Source organism: Antechinus flavipes, chromosome 2, assembly GCF_016432865.1.
Source record: "Antechinus flavipes isolate AdamAnt ecotype Samford, QLD, Australia chromosome 2, AdamAnt_v2, whole genome shotgun sequence".
NCBI lineage: Eukaryota > Metazoa > Chordata > Mammalia > Dasyuromorphia > Dasyuridae > Antechinus > Antechinus flavipes.
Window position 1 is genome coordinate 233,057,880 of NC_067399.1, and position 18,811 is coordinate 233,076,690.

The 18,811-nt window shown below is 38.8% G+C and overlaps 1 protein-coding gene across 2 annotated transcripts in view; it reads left to right on the forward strand.

The window, feature by feature from the left end:
- Positions 1–3,491: 3,491 nt before the first annotated feature.
- The window catches only part of EYA2 (EYA transcriptional coactivator and phosphatase 2), a 228,772-nt gene continuing 213,452 nt past the window's right edge, over positions 3,492–18,811 (forward strand). The window contains exon 1 of one of the 2 annotated variants that reach the window (XM_051976529.1): positions 3,492–3,590. The gene's annotated coding sequence lies outside the window, so the exon portion shown is untranslated. Of the gene's footprint in view, positions 3,591–3,695; positions 4,451–18,811 lie in introns of those variants that run through there. The other variant, XM_051976530.1, reaches the window with a different exon arrangement.

Here is an 18,811-nt window from a genome sequence, read left to right on the forward strand (position 1 = left end):
GACATTGTACAGTCAATATAAGGGTATCTATTACCTGAGTTCAGCTATCTTTTAGTGTCCTTTTTGCTCTTATTACCGCAGTTATTGTGATCTCTTACTTCTGCTTTCTTCATTCAATATCAGTTAATTAAAATCATCCTATATTTCTCTCAATTCTTGCTATATATTATTTCTTATGGGATAAACATTATATTCATGTGAGATGATTTATTCAGTCACTTCCCCCAGTATATAGATATCTCACAGTAATTATATCATTGAAAAAACAGCAGATTGGTGCTTTAAATAGGAAAGCCTCAGTTACCTAGAAAACTCAGTTCTTGGGATCATCACCTTTCCATGCCCAATAAAAGAGGTGTGACTATAGTCACCCCTGTTCCTTCACACAGTCAAACCAATCTCTCTTCTTGAGAGAAGCTCTAGATGCAAACATTTGCTTCAAGAGCCAAGAGTAATGCTTGTGGATGTTCTGGTCTTGCTTTCCTCTCAATGTTCACATTTGTTTAACAGTTTAGCATTGTTTGTATTATACTGTTTGGAGACTGGGGGGGAGGGAGGGATTGAGGGGGAGAGGGAAGGGGAGGAGGGAAAGAACCACACCAAGAAGCTCCATGCTTTAAATTTGATCCTCAGCCTCTATAACAAATGACCTTTCTTCTCCTTAGGCCAGTTTAAAAAAACACACCTTCCCATGTCTGTTGTTAATTCCTCAATGACAGAGCCCCAAATGGAGGGACCAGGGAGACATTCCGGTTGCTTAGGTGAATAATAAACATGTGATGAGTGTGGAAACCTGGATTTATGCAGGGGAATGTTGTTGCTGTTGGTTTCCCAGTGCTCTTTCCTGTGGCGTCGTCTGTTTTAAGTCACACAAACATAGGACCAGCTTAATTATCACTCCATCAAAGATACTGGCTTAGTTGGGAGACAGCAAAAGAAAGGGAGAGTGTTGGGAAAGGAGGAGGAATTGGAGGTCGTCATCATATCTAAAGTTCCTCCCAGAGACAACAAAAACCACAACTGACAGATCTTTAGGAGGAGAATAGAACAGGGGAAATGAATTCTTAGGGTTAGAGAAGTGGCTCGCTCTGCTTGGTTTAATTGTTATGATATGGGTTGTATAAATGAATTTCAAGTTAGAGTAGAGTTGAAAGATTTTTATGGCTGAGCCTGCTGGGAAGATGAAATAATAATGTTGTTCTAGTATGAGGATTTTAGAATTGATCAGCAAACGGGGCCAAAGAGAACAAGAAGAAAAGATTGAGACAGAGAAAGACACACCCAGAGGAAAGCTTATTTGAAGCCTCTGGGAGCTTCCTAAAAACTATCTTAATCTCTTATTTCTGGAAGTCAGTAAAAGAAACAGAAATTAGTGAGAGAAAATGACAATATATAGACATGTTTTCTGTGTATGTTAGCTATATAAATATTGTTTGTTTGTGACTATTACAATGCAGAAAGTACAAGTGTTTATTTAGCTTTAAGCTTTTAGCCTTAGAAATGGTATTTTAGCCTTAACATAAACTACATGCTTAAACATTTTCATGCAGTTTAATTTTTCTCTGTGTCATGTTCCACTTTAGATACATACATATATTTGCATAATATATGTGTGTGCTTAATATGTGGTGAGTTTTGCAGGAGTTATGTGTGTTTTATGGGAGTTGTTCTTTTGCAATTGTACTCTGTGTGTATGTGTGTGAATGAAGTGACTCATTAACTGAATATGGAGATCTTTAGGGTGTAAATTGTGTGTGTTTAGCAAAGTGGAAAAAATTGGGCTTGGAGAATATGAATCTACTAGAGGATTGCACATGTCTGTGAGATATTTGTGTGTATGTGAACCATGGTCTTGCACTAGAAGTTTTTTGTAGACTTTAAGGTCTGTGAATAGAACAAATCTGATCTCCCAAAATGTCTAGGAAATGGAATTTCTTGCACTTTTCCTTAGAATGGAAACTGTTGCCGGATTCCTTGGAAACTCTATATCCAAGTCTGGCATTTTGAGTTTTCCCTGGGAAGCTTTTGCAAGCCACTTCAAGGTTTGTACCAGGTAATGAAGGTAAGGGAGCCTGGAGGCCAGAAAGGATAGAGAAATGAGCAACAGTCACAGATACATGGCTGAATTTTAATGCTCTTGGATGAGAATTAGGTGACTTGATTCTTCCTCAGTTCTAACTTTGCTAAATGCCTTTGGATGAGTCCTTTATCTCCATTTACAAGAGCAACTAAAATTAGTAAGCACCACCTGCCTTCTGCTTCCCTCTCAGGGATATACTAAACAATCAGGATTAATTGAGATAATGGGCCAGAATTGGCTAGGTGAGTAAACTGGTTTGGGGAAGCTATTAACCCTTTCAATACAATAAGGTACTTTTTAGTTCATAAATGGTACAGTTATGGTCTGAAAAAATGAGGCTATCTTGTAATTCATTAACATGTTCACAAAGATCTGGTTTGTGTTGATCTTATTTTGTTTTGGTTTTTTATCCTGTTTTGTTTTTCTTTTAAATGTAAAGTACCTGCCAAAATATGAGACAATTCTATAGGATGGGAGTATTGTTGGATTTGATGGGTTATTGAAGGGAATGTCTCAGGATAGGATAGAATGTTTTGGCCTGTTGTTTAGAACGGGGGAACAAGGATTAGTGCTTCAAGTATTGCTGCCCCATTTTTACAAAACATAAGAGATTGAAAGCTGGAAGGGACTTTATAGACCAGCTCTTCCAGCCCTCTCCTTCTTCAGTTGAGGAACTGAAAAGGTCTAGAAAGGCTATATGACTTAGATCATACAGGTAATAAGTGGAAGTTAGGATATGAACCAGGTCCCCTCATCCATCACTCTTCCCAATGAGGAAACTGAGACTGAGAAGTAAAACAGATTTGACTGCAGTCTGTCATTGCGCTGGGGTGTGAACCCGAGTTTTTTACTCCAAGCCCATTATTCTTTGCAGTACCCCATGCTCCCTTAAAAGTTTCCCTGTAAACTAGTGTCTGGATTGCAGAATATATCCCCAAGTAGATGTCTCCTTCAGAGGGAGTCTTTACGAGGGTGGAGGGAGAGAGAGAACGCGGTACGGCGGAGTCCCAACAGTGGGGAGGTTCCGAGAATAAGTGCCTCTGCGTCTGGGTGCGGTGCTCCCCACCGGGAAGAACTAGGCGCGAGGGCAGAGTGCAGGCAGGGAACCGACGGTGGGTGTGTAAGGAGGAGGGGGCCGAGAACCTCCCCTCCCCAGGCGTGCTCGGGGTTAAGCGAAGGAAATCTCTAAGCAGCAGCTGCCTCAGTCCGATACCCGCTCCTCTCCGCGAACTCGCTGCAGCCCGGATCCTCCTCGAGGCGCCGCGCGCCCCTGAGTGTCCCAGTTCCCCGCGACCCTTTCACCTCGCACGCGGGCCTCGCCCCGCCCCACCCCACCTCGCCTGGGGGCCTAGAGAGCCGCAACCCGAGGGGAGGAGGGGGAAACAAGAAGAGACTGGAGGAAAGGACGGCGGGGGATTGGGGGGAAGGGGAATCGCTCGGCCACTAGCGCCTCCGCAGCCGCCCGCAGGCTCGGCCCGGGTACGTGGGAGCTTCTTTCCAGCAGCCCGTGGTGAGTACAGAGACCATCACCCTTTCCCCCTCGCGCGCATTCTCACACACACACACGCCTCCCACGGGCGCACGCTGGCCTCGGGTTGGGGAGGTAGAACAGAGTAAGTAACTAAACTGGGAGACGAAGGGTCGTGGGTCGCAGGCTAGAGGGCTAACTTCTCCGGCTTCCCAGACCTCGCACCCCAGTCGAGTAAGGGTGCTTCTCCTCTAAAAAACAAAACAAAACGCTGTCCCTGCGAGCGCCCTCCAACGCCTCCAGCGGGGTTACGGAGGCTGCTTCAGAGGCCATTGACAGGCTGCGTCTACAGAGGCGCGGAGCTGCCCGTGCGCGCTGTCTTCTGGACTGATTGACCCAAGGGGACTGAGTGCGCGGGCTGGGGGAGTCGAGTGAGCAAGACTAGCTGGGCGCTCTGCCCGACCTTCGCGCTCCGCCAGTGCCTTGGAGATCCGGGAACGGGCTCGCCTTGGGTCTGGTGCAGAGGAACGGTGTTGGTCCGGGGGAGCGCGGCCTGTGGGGCTGCGGGACTGCTCCCCCAGCACTTGGGGCTTTGCTGAGGAACCGCTGCGCCGCAGATTCCCGAGATTACTCAGTCACCTCTGCGGACAGGGATAAACCGGGGCAAACCTGGCCCAGGTGGCCAGAGCCGCGTCATTGCTGGGCTGAGGAGAGAGTGGACAAGTGCTGGGCTAGCAAGAGAGGGAGGGAACATTGTAGGACGCTGCCCCTGATCCGACTGGCGGCCGAGTGCTGACAGGCGCCAGGTGCGGAAACCTTCCTGCGCCCGGAGACTGCTGAGGACAGAGAGGAGAGCGGGCTGAGTCCGCACCCGCTGCCGGAGGAGGACCGGCACGTTTAAGGTGAGTTTGCGGAGACCAAAGCCTGCCTGCCAGGCGGGGGCCGGGGAGATGCTAAGACGAGTTGACTCTGCTAACTCCTAGGAGTCAGCAGACAAGCAGACGTTCTTTCCTCTTTGAAACTCGCTTTGTATTGAAAAAGCCGAGGGCAGTGGTGTCCTAACTAGTGACGCTTCTTCCCTTGACCCTTTTAGGGGTGTCAGATTGTTGCCCTAATCGCCACTTTATTATTTCCTTCTCCGGCCGAGAATGGGACCCCAAAATAATTGGTATTTGTTACGCAGAACCTGGTGACGAGAGGTGCTTATTAAAAACACTGGGTTGGTGTGTGTATTTGTTTCTTTTTGAAATTTATTATTGTTGAACTGAAGAAAACAAAGAATGGGATTTTATGCCACGATCCAAAATCTTGTTTGTTGGTTTTAGCTCGTGAAGTTTTGTTTTTGTTTTTCCTGCCCAAAATAAATAATATAGTGCTACAGAAGTTATTTAAGTGCAAATACATAAGTGCCAAAGGTCGGATAACTACTTCTCAAACCAACTACTTACTGCTGAAGCAAAACAGCAAAAACAGCCTTGGGGTTAAAGCACTTGCACCCCCAGAGTCCATAACTCCTTTTCAGTTGATGAATTGTTAGGGCAGTTCGTAGGGTCTCCGTCTTGAAAGAGGTGAAACTGACCATGCGGGTTTGGGAATCTGAAAATAAAACTCATGCTGAATTTTATGAACACAATGTTGAGAACTGCCACATAATCTTTAATTACCTTTTTAACAACAACAAAAAAATTGCAGTACTTCTATATAAATCACAACTGTTTCAGTGACGTTTAATTACCTGATGCAGTGAAATGAGTTAATACCAAACCTGCATCCAGAGCTGTTCTTAAGGCTTAGGGGAATTTGAGAGTGATTTACAAACATCAAATCAGCTTTTGAGTGTTAAATTATGTCTGAGTTAGGGAATACCTTCCAAAGGAAATTATTGCCCAGGGTACAATTGCTGTGTTTTTTTTTTTTTTAATATTCCATTCATGTAATAGTATATTTCTCCTCTACTGAAATTTTCATTGTTAAATAACATTGTGCAGCCAAGAAAATGTTTTGGATTTGCTTAAAATTTATTAATAGGCCCTTGCAAACATTTAATTCTCTAACATTGTAACTAACAAATGGGCTGGGAGTACATTTGAACAAGGTTCAAAGCAGTTCTATACTGGATGCAGGAAACTCTGCTTCCCTGTTTTGAAATAATCTACATTCAAAAACTTTTCTCAAACCATCATTTCCTCTGTTTTTGTTAATCTTTCTCTAATCTGTAAATCCAGTACAAATATAAGCTGCTATTATTAAGATTTTTTGGCTATTTTTTAATCTTTACTCTCTTCCCTTCCCATTCCCAGGTTTCCTTTTGGTGCCACCCCCTACCCCTATATTGCAAGAGTACCTGAGTTTTTAGATATACAGCTTTATTTGGTTTCTGATCCAAAAAAGATGATACTTAATTTGGATGGCCACTAAAGGCAGATTTGGGTTTTCTTTGAAAGCAACTACAATTAGCTTTTTGCTATAGCAAGTACTAGATTTAAAAATTCTTTAAGATAGATCCTAAGTAAAACCCTATATGAAATCATGAGAAGATTCCCAGAACAGCCAGGGGAAAAAAGGAAAGAAAGAAATGAGATATTACAGTAATTAATATTTTCTGAAACATTTTTAATTCCTCATTTAATTTAGAATTTTAAAAATAGCTTTGTTATAATATTTTATACGTGACTAGATAAGAGTTTTCTTTATTTACCTCTCCTTGAGCTTTTCTTGCCTATATATATTTGTATACATACATGGAAGACCATTTGACATTTCCATATATACAGGATGACCCAAATAACTAAGTGTGATTTTTAACTGCACTAAGACTTTTGGGACACATGGTATATACACATTTTTCTAACTATGTGTATATGTATGTACACATAATTCTAACTATTAACTTACTAAAGGAAATCAACATGTCTGGGGTAAATTTTATCTTCTTTAAATTTCATAATCTCCTGTCTGAATGACTTATAAAGAGTTCGTTCACAAAATGTCTTAGTTTGGGAGCTTATTATATCATTCTCATTTGGCCAACTACTAAAGCTATGATGTTGGCAATATTTGGCATTATTTCTGTTGTTTTAACTGCTGAGGGATTGTTAACCATATTCAAGAGAATTAATGAGTCAAATCAAGCTATTATTGGAAGACTGAAAATACCATTTGCAAAATGCATTTTTTTAAAAATGGGTGTGCTTGCAATCTAGGGTGAGCGTGTCCTTGTGTAGACACAAGTGGATCTGTGTAAAATGTACACACTCAACTTGTGTTCATTTTAAAAGGCATGTGCTCCCAACTACAAAATCTGTCCTTTCTGGCAAAGAAGAAGCCAGTTTCCTTATTTTTTCAGTTACCTTTCCAAAGATAACTTTGGTCAAAGACAAGAGACAAGTTTTGCTAAGATCTGACTGGAACTAGCTCTGATGGGATTTCGTGGCCCTGTGAACCGACTCTCCCCACCCCTTCACCAGGCTTCTGCTGCCAGATGTTTTTTAGGTGTCCTCAGCTGGAGTGCCCAGTTAGACGCTAATTAGCCTCACCATAAACTCCTTGTATAATAAAGTCACAGGTTGTTATGCTTAATGTGTGGAATTGATTGCAGATTATGATGACTCTGAGTAGTGGAAAAAATGCTCTCTGTAGTCATGAGAAAATGAGAGATGTGAAGTGTTGTTGTTTGGGGGAGGTTAAGTGATAGGGGGAAGGGGTGGCATACAATTGGGATCATAGGACTTTGAGCTACTTTAGAGATCATGCAGTCCAATCCCTTTAATTTAGTGTTGAGGAACTTGAGAGAGGAGAAATGAACTGCCCAGCTTCAACAGATAGTAAGCAACATAGCCCAAAACAAATCTAGGTTTTCAATACTATTTCCATGCATACATACTACCTTTTCCTAGTGGGCAAACGAAAGCCCTCAGCAATGAAATATTTTATATAGAGAACTACCCATACAGTCTTTTCTCTGGGGTACACGACATGAAAAAGCAGTGAAATGTCATGGCAATAGCACCAGACTTGGAATCAGAACACATCCTGCCTGAGTGGCTTTGATCAAAGAGCAAAAATTAAAATAAAATAAAATTTACAAGAAGAGAAGGAGATTGTGACAATTTTTTGTGTTGCAATGTATGATTATACTGCATAGCACATGGAGAGGAGATCATCAGTAAAGAAAAATAGTTGGTATAAATCTCAGTTTCCCCATTTGTTAAAAAAAAAAAAAAAGATAATGATTCCAACACTCCCCATCTCACAGGGAGTTTATGGAACAAGCACTATGTAACTCCTGAGGCCTTTTAGAAATATGAGCTGTGGTTATTATTGGATTATTATTAAAATGTATAGTTAAAACATTACAAATATAGATAACAGCGCCTGCTGGTTCTGGCAGCACAGCCCATTATTTCTACATTATGAAAAATGGAACAGTACATAGGGAAGGAGAGGAATTATGTTTCCCAACTGGATTTGGGAGATTAAACAAAGACCCCTAACTTAGTACTTTCTATTGGCATTAACCTTTCTACAAAAAGGAAAGAAAAATTGGAGAGTCCTTTTTAAAAGCAGGGTAGTGCATAACTAATGTGGTTTCTCTTTATCTCTAGTGTTGCTGGGCTTAAGTGCTCCAATAGTCAATAACTCCCAAGGCAGAAAAACTCAACAAGAGGGTGCTGCCAGGACAGTTCTCTCTGGTGGCAGAACAAACTTTTTTCTTTATCCACATCCCCCTACCTCACTCCTTGCCAAGTGTTTAACCCCAGTAAGGACACTGAGCTGTGAAAACACTGAACTGTTGACAGAAAAAGCACATTCACATCCCCCTTCCATCCTTCTCCATCCCATAACAAGTCTTTCCAAAATGGTTCCTTTTGTCTGTTGCCGTTGTTAGCAGGGAACAGGAAATAATTGGCCAGTGGCTACCTTAATTCACTTAAGACAATGCCTCATTTTCTTTATTTGCAGATCTTAACTCTTTTAATGGTGTTTAACCAACACCCTGGTTTAGGGTGGGGCTAAGCCCCCTTCAATTAGGTGGGACTTCATAGCAGTGACATCCTGGTGATTGACAATAGCTGCTCACTGGGGACTGACCCTGGGAATCCATCCTTGCCCTCTTTTAATGGAACAGAGCTGAGTAATAATAGCTCACAATTCTGTTGAGTCTTAAGGAGTAACTTGTTTTATAATCTTCATGTGCTGATGAAAATATTTTTAAAGTAAGAAGAATATTATGTTTAGAGAAAAAAGGAAACTGAAAAACTCTGGTCTGAATTCTTTCTCTATAACCTCTGGCTTACTTATCATCTTATCCATTCATTGCTTTTGTTCACTCATTGTTTACTCTCATTTAAATTGTTTTGGGGGAAAAAAAGATGGTTGTGAGCTCTTTGTGCAACAAGCCGATATAGGATATTTGGTGCTTTTACTCTCAATAGCTCTATATGTACTGTTTTAATTAAGAAAGATGTAAAAAGCAAAGACAGTTTTTCTCCTAAGCTTCACTAGTGAAATTTGTTAACAGAAGAAAACAAAAACAAGCATTTAGATAATAGGGGTGTTGTCCCTTATCCGTAAGTCAGAGTACATTTGGAATGTTTTCTTGGAAAGATATTTGGTGATACCTGATATTTTCACTTGTTTCTTCCATGAAAAAATTGGTACAAATTTAAATTGGCCACACACATTTAATAATTTAGATATCAGGAGAGAGGCTAAGTGGGAGGCCATAGACTGTACATAGGGGGAAGAAATGCCAAGTTTGCATGGAAGGATAATAGTTTGCAGTAGGATTTGTGTTGCAGTGTCTATCATTACATTGCATAGCATCTTTTTTTTTAATAAATAGTATTTTTCCCCTCAGTTACATGTCAAGAAATATTTTAGTATTCATTTTTACAAGATTTTGAGCAAATTTTTCTCCTTCCCTCCCCTTCCCTCTTCCAAAGATGTTAGGCATTTTGATATAATTTATATATGTCATTGAGAATAGCATCTTAAGAGGAATTCAAAAATAATTTAATAAAAAAATAATTAATAGCTGGCATAGAAAATTGAACAATTTCTTTATGAATTAAATATAAGATATTCTAAACCTAAGAGTTTAGGGATGGTGTGTATGTTTAAATATTAATGTTGATGGTATGATGTTAATAGGAGTTCTTTTGTGAAGGACAGTTAATTATTATGAATATCTCATTGCCCACAGATACATCTCAGTAAACACTAATATCACCTTTAATTACCTCTGAAAAGTCTGTATCTAGATAAAAACGTGATGTATTAGAAATCTGAATCTGGAGCTTTGATCAGTTCTGAATCCACAAAAGATCTGGATTTTAGCGGTCTGAAAAACTAATTGTTGCTGTTTATTGTTTATTTTATTGCTTGGTTATGGGGGAGGCTCCCTAACTGGGCAACACAAAAAGGATTATTATTTTATTTGCTACTAAAACATTTTACAAGCAATTCATCTGATATAGGTGACTATAAAAGCTTTTGTTTAAGGAATTAATTTTCCTCTATATATGCTTTAAATGATAGTTCTTTTAATTTTTCTTTTGTACCCAGTAAATATGTTTATAACTCAATAGCATAATGGATAGAGAGCTAGCCTCTGATCCGGGAACCGAGTTCAGGATCTGTTTTTGTCATGTTCCAGCTCCATGCTCATGGCTGTAGAGACTGACTTGCATTGGAAAAGGGAGTTTTCAGCATCCAGGAATTTTGTTTAATGAAATCATAGGTTCGTTGCCTATCCCCGGTCCATATACATCTGTCTATCGTATCTCAACCCCAGCTTGGCCACCAGCTAAAGGATTTTTTTTTAGTCATAGAAACTTATGAAATGATGTCATATGGTTCACTTTATATTAACAGAATGAGCACCCGCACCAATCTTGGGTATTTTTTAAAAAATGAAATGCATGAAGTATGTGGAGTGTTCCATAGGGGATTATCTTTTTTGTGAATTTAGCTAAAGAAACTAAGTACAAAATGAAATTATTTCCCCATAATGAAAGGGCAAATGTGCAACATTCTACCTTCATGTGAAGGGAAAAGGGGAGGCAGAATGATACATAAATGAGACAATCTACTCCTTTCTCATTTCGTCTGCGAGTGTCAGTTACTCCTTTTTGTATTCATCTCTAAAGTACATTACAGTCTATGAACTGAAAAGGCATTTTAATTTTGTAAAGGAGAGAAGCTCATGCCAGAGACTCGCGTCTGTTTCAACAATCACTGTTTCTGTAACATACCTACGTGGGGTTTCATGGTCAGATGTGGCCGTGCCAATAGGAAAATTACAGAGGGAAAGGATGTTGAAAACATTGACTCTTCTGTGAAGAAATGGGGAAAACATGAACAAATCCAGCATTTTTTTTAAATTGCTTTAACACGAGCTTAGAATGTTACTCTTCAACTTCTATCGAAAAGTGACTGCGACTGATTAGCGGACCCCCAAGTTACCAAATATCTCCAAATTGCTTTTTTGCTGCTGGAGCAACATATTCCAACACATCGTGTGGGCATTATTTAATGCCGTATAGATGGCAGTTTATTTTTTTGACCCAAAATGAGAAAACATGGGGAATTCTCCAATGCTTTTTTTACAGGCTGCTATTATGAAGAAAGCAGCCAAACCAGAAAGTATTAGATCATGGGCTTTAAATGCATAAATAAGCACTTCTAAGGTCACCAAAAAAGCAAGACTGAAACCACCACCACCACTAACCCACCGCAAACTGCAGGAGCCCCAGGGGAATGACCTCAGCCAGGCCCAACTTCCTGTCTGTGTGACTGACATTTTTGGTGATGTAGGTGCAGAAAGGGGGCTTCTAAAGATTGTTAGCCACCCTGCAGAAAGAGAATCAAGGCCAGATTAGATAGAGAGAGTTTGGGGATTTGGTTTCGATTCTGAAAAATTGAAATGCAGGTGAAGAGCCCTTTAGTAATTAAATTGCACTAAAGAGCCCCAGCCTTTAGCGATTCGAATCATCAGTTTTAGAATATTGAAAGAAATCTTTTGAGATCATCTAATTCACTCTCCTTGATTTTTTACAGATGGGGAAACTGAGCTCAAGTAAAGGGAAGTGACAATCTAAGTCTCTTAAATTGCTGAATCAGGATTTGAATTCAGATCTTCTGATTATAAATCCTAGTGCTTTTTCCATTTTACCACAACTACCTAAGTTTTATTAATTTTCATATAAATTTATTCTTGTTTCCACTTATGGTTATTTTTCCTTAACATTGAACCTTTCTTTGTAACAAAAGAAAAACATTTAAGCAAAGCAAAACAAGCCAAAACAAACATCTAACATTACATGCCATATTCTACATCCATAGTCCCTATTTCTCCACTATAATATAAAAGGTACATTTTCTTATTTCTTTTGTTCCACGTTCATTTTTCTTCAAGTTCATTGGTTGTTGGCTACTTTCTAATGTTATATTTACATTTTCATAGTCATAATGAATATCTTCTTAGTTCTATTTTCTTCATTTTTTCTCATTCCTAAGGATCTGTTTATCCTTCTCTAAATTCTTCCTATTCATTGTTTTTGTGATATTTTAATATTCTTCTACATTTATAATTTGTTCATCCATTTCCCAAATAGTGGGTACCTATTTTGTTTCTTCTTTTTCTATAAGGTTTTTGAGTTTACTCTGCTAGTGATTTAAGTCTGACATAGTCTATTGAGATCTCACCATTCTAAGGCCTGAATAAAGGCCTCTCTTAGATCATTTACTCAAATGCCGCATAAGTGAAAGAAGATTTTGGGGTGAAATGGTAAGGGATTATTTCCTCTCCCAGAGCAATGACCTAATCCTACTTTATTTGTAATAGTTTGATTATAAGGAAACAATGCAGGAGGTGTTTTTTCTGCTCCAATTTTACAAGATCCTTTCCCTATTATAGCCCTGAAAGTAGATAATGTAAATATGCTTGTTGTCATTTTCTAGAGTGGAAACTTAGATGTCAGAGGAAGGACAGTGAGAGTAGAGAAAATGCCCTAAAACTTAGTGATAAAAAAGACCTTAGAAAATACAATGTCATAGCTTTTAGAGTTTGAAGACACCTTAAGATACCTTCAAATCCAATCCCATCTATAAAATGGGAAACTGAGGCCCAGAAAAGGGAAGTGACATACCCAAGATCACAGTTTGTTCCACACCAGAGTCAGAACTTATTACTAGATTCTCTGACACCAAATTCTCTGATGCAGGACTTTTTCCATGGTACCACTATAGTTATGGCATGCCATACATGAGTGTTAGAGTTCACAGATTGGAACTCAGGACTTGCTGTATCCAATTCTAGTACCTTCTATTCTATGTCTGGTGGCTGTCTGAATTCCTCTGAGTTCCCTCTTTTATCTAGCCTTACCAAGACTAAGTGAAGGATGAGGCAGAGGGAGAGAATTGTCTTCTGTTAGATTTTCTCCAATTTGCTGACTAGACAGGGTCATGTGCCATAACATGTTGTGACTTGCTGCCTTTCATTGTAAACAGTTTAATGGGCAGAGTCTTGGCAGCATCCAATAAAGAAGAATAGAATAGGAGAGATCATTTATATCCTGCCAATGATGGGTAAAGGCTATGTTGTTGCCATCTTGGTAAATAGACTGCTCACTATGATGTGGAGTTAATTGTTGGGGTAGGGAGAGAAGGAGAAGAAGGAATTTCTTCAACTCAGCAAATGTATTAAACATTGGAAATTCCTCCAGGATTACTCAGGCACCCACAAGAAAGACAACTGGGGAAGAGACACAGGAGTGGGCTTTGGGGGAATAGAATGACTTTTTAGCGGTTTGCATCCAGAGAGGAGGCATGTCAGACTGCTCCCTATTTCCCCCCTCCTCTGTGTTGTTTGTGTGTGTCTTCTGTACATGATTTTGGAAATAACCCTTTTTCTGGGAAATTTTGCTGTTTTGGGTTTTTTTTTTTTTCACTCTGAGTTAGAGAGGGAATTTGGCTTTTTCCCTTAAATGCTCAAGCCAATCCTTCTATGAGAGTTGAGTTCCTATGCTTGATCTTATAGACTCCATTAATAGGACATTTGTTGGTCACCTTCTTATGCCTTTAGTACAGAACATCCTAAAATAATACTAACCTGGAGATTTTTTAATATCCCCGTCCTCACTTAAGAGCTGGTACTTACCTTTTCAGATCTGTTCTGATGAACTGAGAGGTGGTTCCAGGCATCAACCAAAATTGGGACATAGTAGAATCAGTTTGCTTCTCAGAGAAAAACCAGGGTCTCTTTTTCTTGAATCTTACCTTCTCTTGAGGGAAATATGATTCACAATCATCCTGTAAAATGGATGATAAAGGTAGATAAGCAGTGATCTAAATAAATTACATTGATATACCAGACAATTGTAATGTTCTTAACCCAGTAGCTAGCAAATAGTCCATGATTATTCCTTTCTTCTTTCCTTTTAGCCCTGCCCCTTCCTTCCCACATTTTCCAAACAACCCTGGAAGGGAAGTAGCTCCCTATTTTCAAGACTTTTTCAAGGTGATATAGGATCTGAACCTGGTTCTTCTGAGTCTATATTAAATGTTCTTTCCACTCTCCCTGCTGCCTCACAGTGCTATATAATGGAGAATGTGGCAGGCCCTCACAGAGGATGTAGTATTTGATTTGAGCAGTGAAGTATAGGTAGACCTTGTAATAGTTAATATTTATATAGTACTTTAAGGTTTGCAAAGTATTTTACACATATTGCTTTTTTTGATCTTCATAAGACGGGGGGGGAGAGGGGGGGAGAAAGGGGAGGGAGGGTGTAGATGCTATTATTTTGTCCATTTGACAGATAAGGAAACTGAGGTAGGCAATGACGAGGATCATTTGGGTGTCATCCACAGATAAAGCTTGAACCCTGGGAATAAGCAGTGTGGAATAGTATTTCCTAGGGGTAGAAGACCTTGATGTATATCTTACTTTTGTTTCCATATGGTCTTCAGTGAGTCACTGACCACCAGCTTTCCTTTTCTGCAAAATGAAAGTTTGAAATAGATGGTTCTGAAATTATCTTTCATTACTAACATTCCATAAACTTATTCAATTAAGTTTTTATCAGGAGGAATTAAAAAAAATTTTCCCCAAAATTTTCCACATGGTTTGGGGATAGGAAGATAGAGGTTGAGTAGATTCAGAGATGCTGTTAACAACAATAGCAAACATTTGTGTAAGATTTTTGCTTAACAGTTGTGGTTTTATTTGAGTCTCAACCCTGTGAGATGGACCATATTGGTATTCTCTTCATTTCACAGAAACTGAGGCACATGAAAGTTGTGACTTGTCCACAGTTTCACAGATCATACATAATCAAGCTGATTTTCAAACCCCTATCTTGTCTGTAGATTAACATGTAACAGGAAAACTGACCTTCAGGGGGCTAAGTTATTTGTCTTTGTGTCTTTCCCAAGAGAAACAACTTCATGGTGCTGGTTGAGGTCAGGATGTAGGGGATGAGGTACTACCCAGTCAACTTGAACTAGGTTTCTTGATAGATACTTTGTAATTGGCGCATTTTTTATTCAAAAGAAAAAACGTTGCCATTTATGTTGCCAAAGTAATTTTAAAGTAACAGAAAGCAGCTTTCTGTTTTGTTTAGATAGTATAAAAGAGAACTTCATTTCAGGTTGTCAGTATTATCACTCATTTCAGTATTATTAAAGTTGAATTAAATGAGATTTATAATAGTAACTGCTCTAACAAGATCTGTCATTCATTAATTGTGTGACATTGGGCAAGAACACTGTCTTTTGCCTTCTATTGCATCCCCAATGTGTGTTGTCTGATGCATTATTAGTGCTTGATACGTGGCTATTGACTGGCTGAGAGATCACTTAGCCTAGGGGTCCTCAAATTTTTTAAATAGGAGGTAGTTCACTGTCCCTCAGACTGTTGGAGGGCCAGACTATGTAAAAACAAAAACTTTGTTTTGTGGGCCTTTAAATAAAGAAACTTCATAGCCCTGAGTGAGGGGGATAATCATGCTCAGATGCTGCATCTGGCCCATGGGCCGTAGTTTGAGGACCCCTGAAATGTCAGTTTTCCTATTTTACAAAAGGAAGTCACTTCCAGACTTAAACTCTGTGATTCTATAAAAATTGCCACTGTCATTTGCATAACAGTTTTCTCCAATACTTAGCACTGTGCCTGGCACACTGAAAGCACTTAATAAAAACTTCTTGACTTGACTTTCTCATAATTATTTCATCAGAATTCCTCAATGAAGTATGTAGTGCAAGTATTATTCTCCTTTATTTTACAGATTAGAAAACTGGGCTTCAGAGAGGAGAAGTAGCTTGTTCAAAGTATACACACAACTAACAAATATTAGGGATGAAATTAATCCAATCTCATGACTCCTGGTCCATTGCTCTCTGTGCTGTATACTATATGCCTACAATTATACTTGATTGTAAAGAGACAGGAGATTATGATAGAAAAGGAAGCTCTGCATTAAGGGGTCTTATTTTCCCTCTTCACCTCCCCATTTTAACCTCCTCAAATCTCATCTTCTGCAAGGATCTTTATCAGTTATTCTCTTTTTGTTGAAATTAACTTCTATCTACACAGTTTTTCTTGTATATACATAGAGCTTTCTTCTCCCCCATTAGAATATGACGGCAGGAATTTTTTTTTTGCACCTTTCTTTATACCTCTTGTAGTTAGTACTGTGTCTGACCATAGTTAGGATTTAATACATAGTAAAGACTTGTAAACTGACCAGTTGGCCTTATTCAGCAGTTTTCAATCTAGGAAACAGGCAAATATAGTCTAAGCAAATTGGTACCCTTTGGGTGGTATCCATATGAGTCCTCTTTCTGAAAAGTCCCTCGCTCCCACCCCACTCCCTGCATTCCACATTGGTAAATATTCATCTAAAAAAAAAAAGAACAAAATTTTTAAAAGCCAAACAGATTTTTAAAAAATATTCAATAAGTGAAATTAAAATAACTCTATTCATGCCAAACTTTGAGCTCAAACCAAATTTTTATAACTGAAGTTTAAAGGCCAAGAAGTCCTTTGGTTTACAATGGGAACATTGTGATAGAACAGTTAACTTGAACACAGTCATGGAGCTCTCTTTGAAATTAGCTTTTCCTTATTAAAATAAAAGGGAATTAATATATGAAAAACTGAGGTCTCTCACACCCAACTGGCTTTAATAATTTTATAAAGAAAAATAAAAGATTGCTGCTCACTTTCTCCTATGACCCCTACCAGAAGACTGCCAAAGGCACCTTTTCCAGGCAACCCCCTTCCAACTCTGCCCACCCAGAGAGAAAATTCCAGTTCTGATAGCCTGGGTTTCTCAGTCTTCATCACTGTTTCATCTCTGAAGACTTTTACACTCTTTGCCATATTCAAATCATGAACTTTTTTCTATTTTTTAACACTGCCGAAAAGAACATTGGGCTTTAGGAAATGGGTTTTTCCTGGTCCTACCTTTGTTGTTATTATTCAGTCATTTTTCAGTTGTGTCTGATGCTTCATGACCCCATCCCAGGTTTTCTTAAAATAATGGAATGGTTTACCATTTCCTTCTCCAGTTCATTTGACAGTTGAGGAAACTGAAAAAAACAGGGTTAAATGACTTGCCCAGAGTCACACAATTAGGGAGACTGAGGCTGGGTTTGAATTCAGGAAGATGAGTCTTCCTGACTCCAGACCTGATGCTCTATGAAATATGATACCTCCTTATTTCAGGCTTAGTTTTCCATATCTGCAAAATAAAAATATTGGAAGAGATAAATCACTAAAGTCCCTTCCATCTCTGCCATTTTGTTTTTCTAATATGTGTTCTTGGTGGTTGAGTCTCATGCTTCTGGCTCTTGAATAAACAGATTCCCCCTAAAATGTAAAGGCTATATGACAAGAATCATGGAATTTGAGAGTTGCCAGAGCTGTCTCAGCAGCCATTTAGTTCAGTTCATAAATACACAAAAGAAGTTGCTACTCTTAGGCACATGACAAATGGTTGTCCAGCCTCTCCTTAAAGATCTCTGAGGAGAAAGAATCTACCACCTATCTCCTTTCAAGGCAGTCCATTCCACTTCAGACAGCACTAATAATTAGGACTTCCCCTTAGGACTCCCTCCCTCCCCACCAGCCTAAATTTGCCTCTTTGTAACTTCCAGCCATAGTTCCCAGTTTTAACTTCAGGAAATACATAGAATAAATAAGTCTTACCCCAACTCATCAAATATTTGGAGACAATTATATGACCTTCCCTGTGTTTTTTCATATTTAAAAAATTGTGTCCAATTCTTTCAACTAATCCTGCTCTAATATGGACATCAGGCCCTTCTCATCTGGATCCTCCCCTTGGACATTTTTCAATTCAGTTGATATCCTTTTTGTTAGTGTTCTTGGTTCTCAGAAATGAACATATTCCAGGTGATCTGACTAGAGTGGAGTACAATGCATTAATCAATTGTATCTTTTTCTAAGAGCTCTAGGCTGCATAGAGAGATCCCATTTGTTTTTTATCTTCCATATTATGCTGCTGACTCATATTGAACTTGTAGCACATTAAAATCATCAAGTTTCTCTTAAAACAACTGCTACCGAAGCATATTCCTCCATCCTGTATTTATGGAGTTGCTTTTTTTAATACAAGTGTGAGACTATATCTTATTGAATAAATTATTTTATATATAACATATAAAAATATGTATGTATGCATTTATAAGTATATAATGTATATTATTAAATTAAACCCAATGCACTAGCTTTTCAAGATCCCTTTTGAACCTGACTCTATTATGCAATCCATTAACCATCCTTCCTAGCTTCAGAAGCTAGGCCTTTATCGAAGCCATTGCAAACTATGTTACATATCACAGGGTCAAAGAAAGATCCCTGGATTATTCTACTAGAGACCATTTGGGATAGAAAACTAGTTTTGGAAAAGAAACTATTCAAATGAAATTAATGTTTTTAATCTAAAAGCAAAGACTAAGAAATATTATCCTGGCCCTTCAGAAAACAGTCACAGCATAGTAACTCAATGAAGTAGTATTGAAAGTGGTAATTTAAAAAATTATTCTTACATTTCTATAATATCTATGTCTTAAAGAAGCTTAAACTTTTGTGGGGGTTTTTTTCCTTTTCTTGACAAGTTGTGAATATTTCTTTTTTGCTGATAACAGAACAAATAACTGGCTTTTTCTTGAATAAACAATCAAAATTAGTTTTAAAAACATCTGTCAACCAAGTTCTTTTGGTGATACCTTGTTTT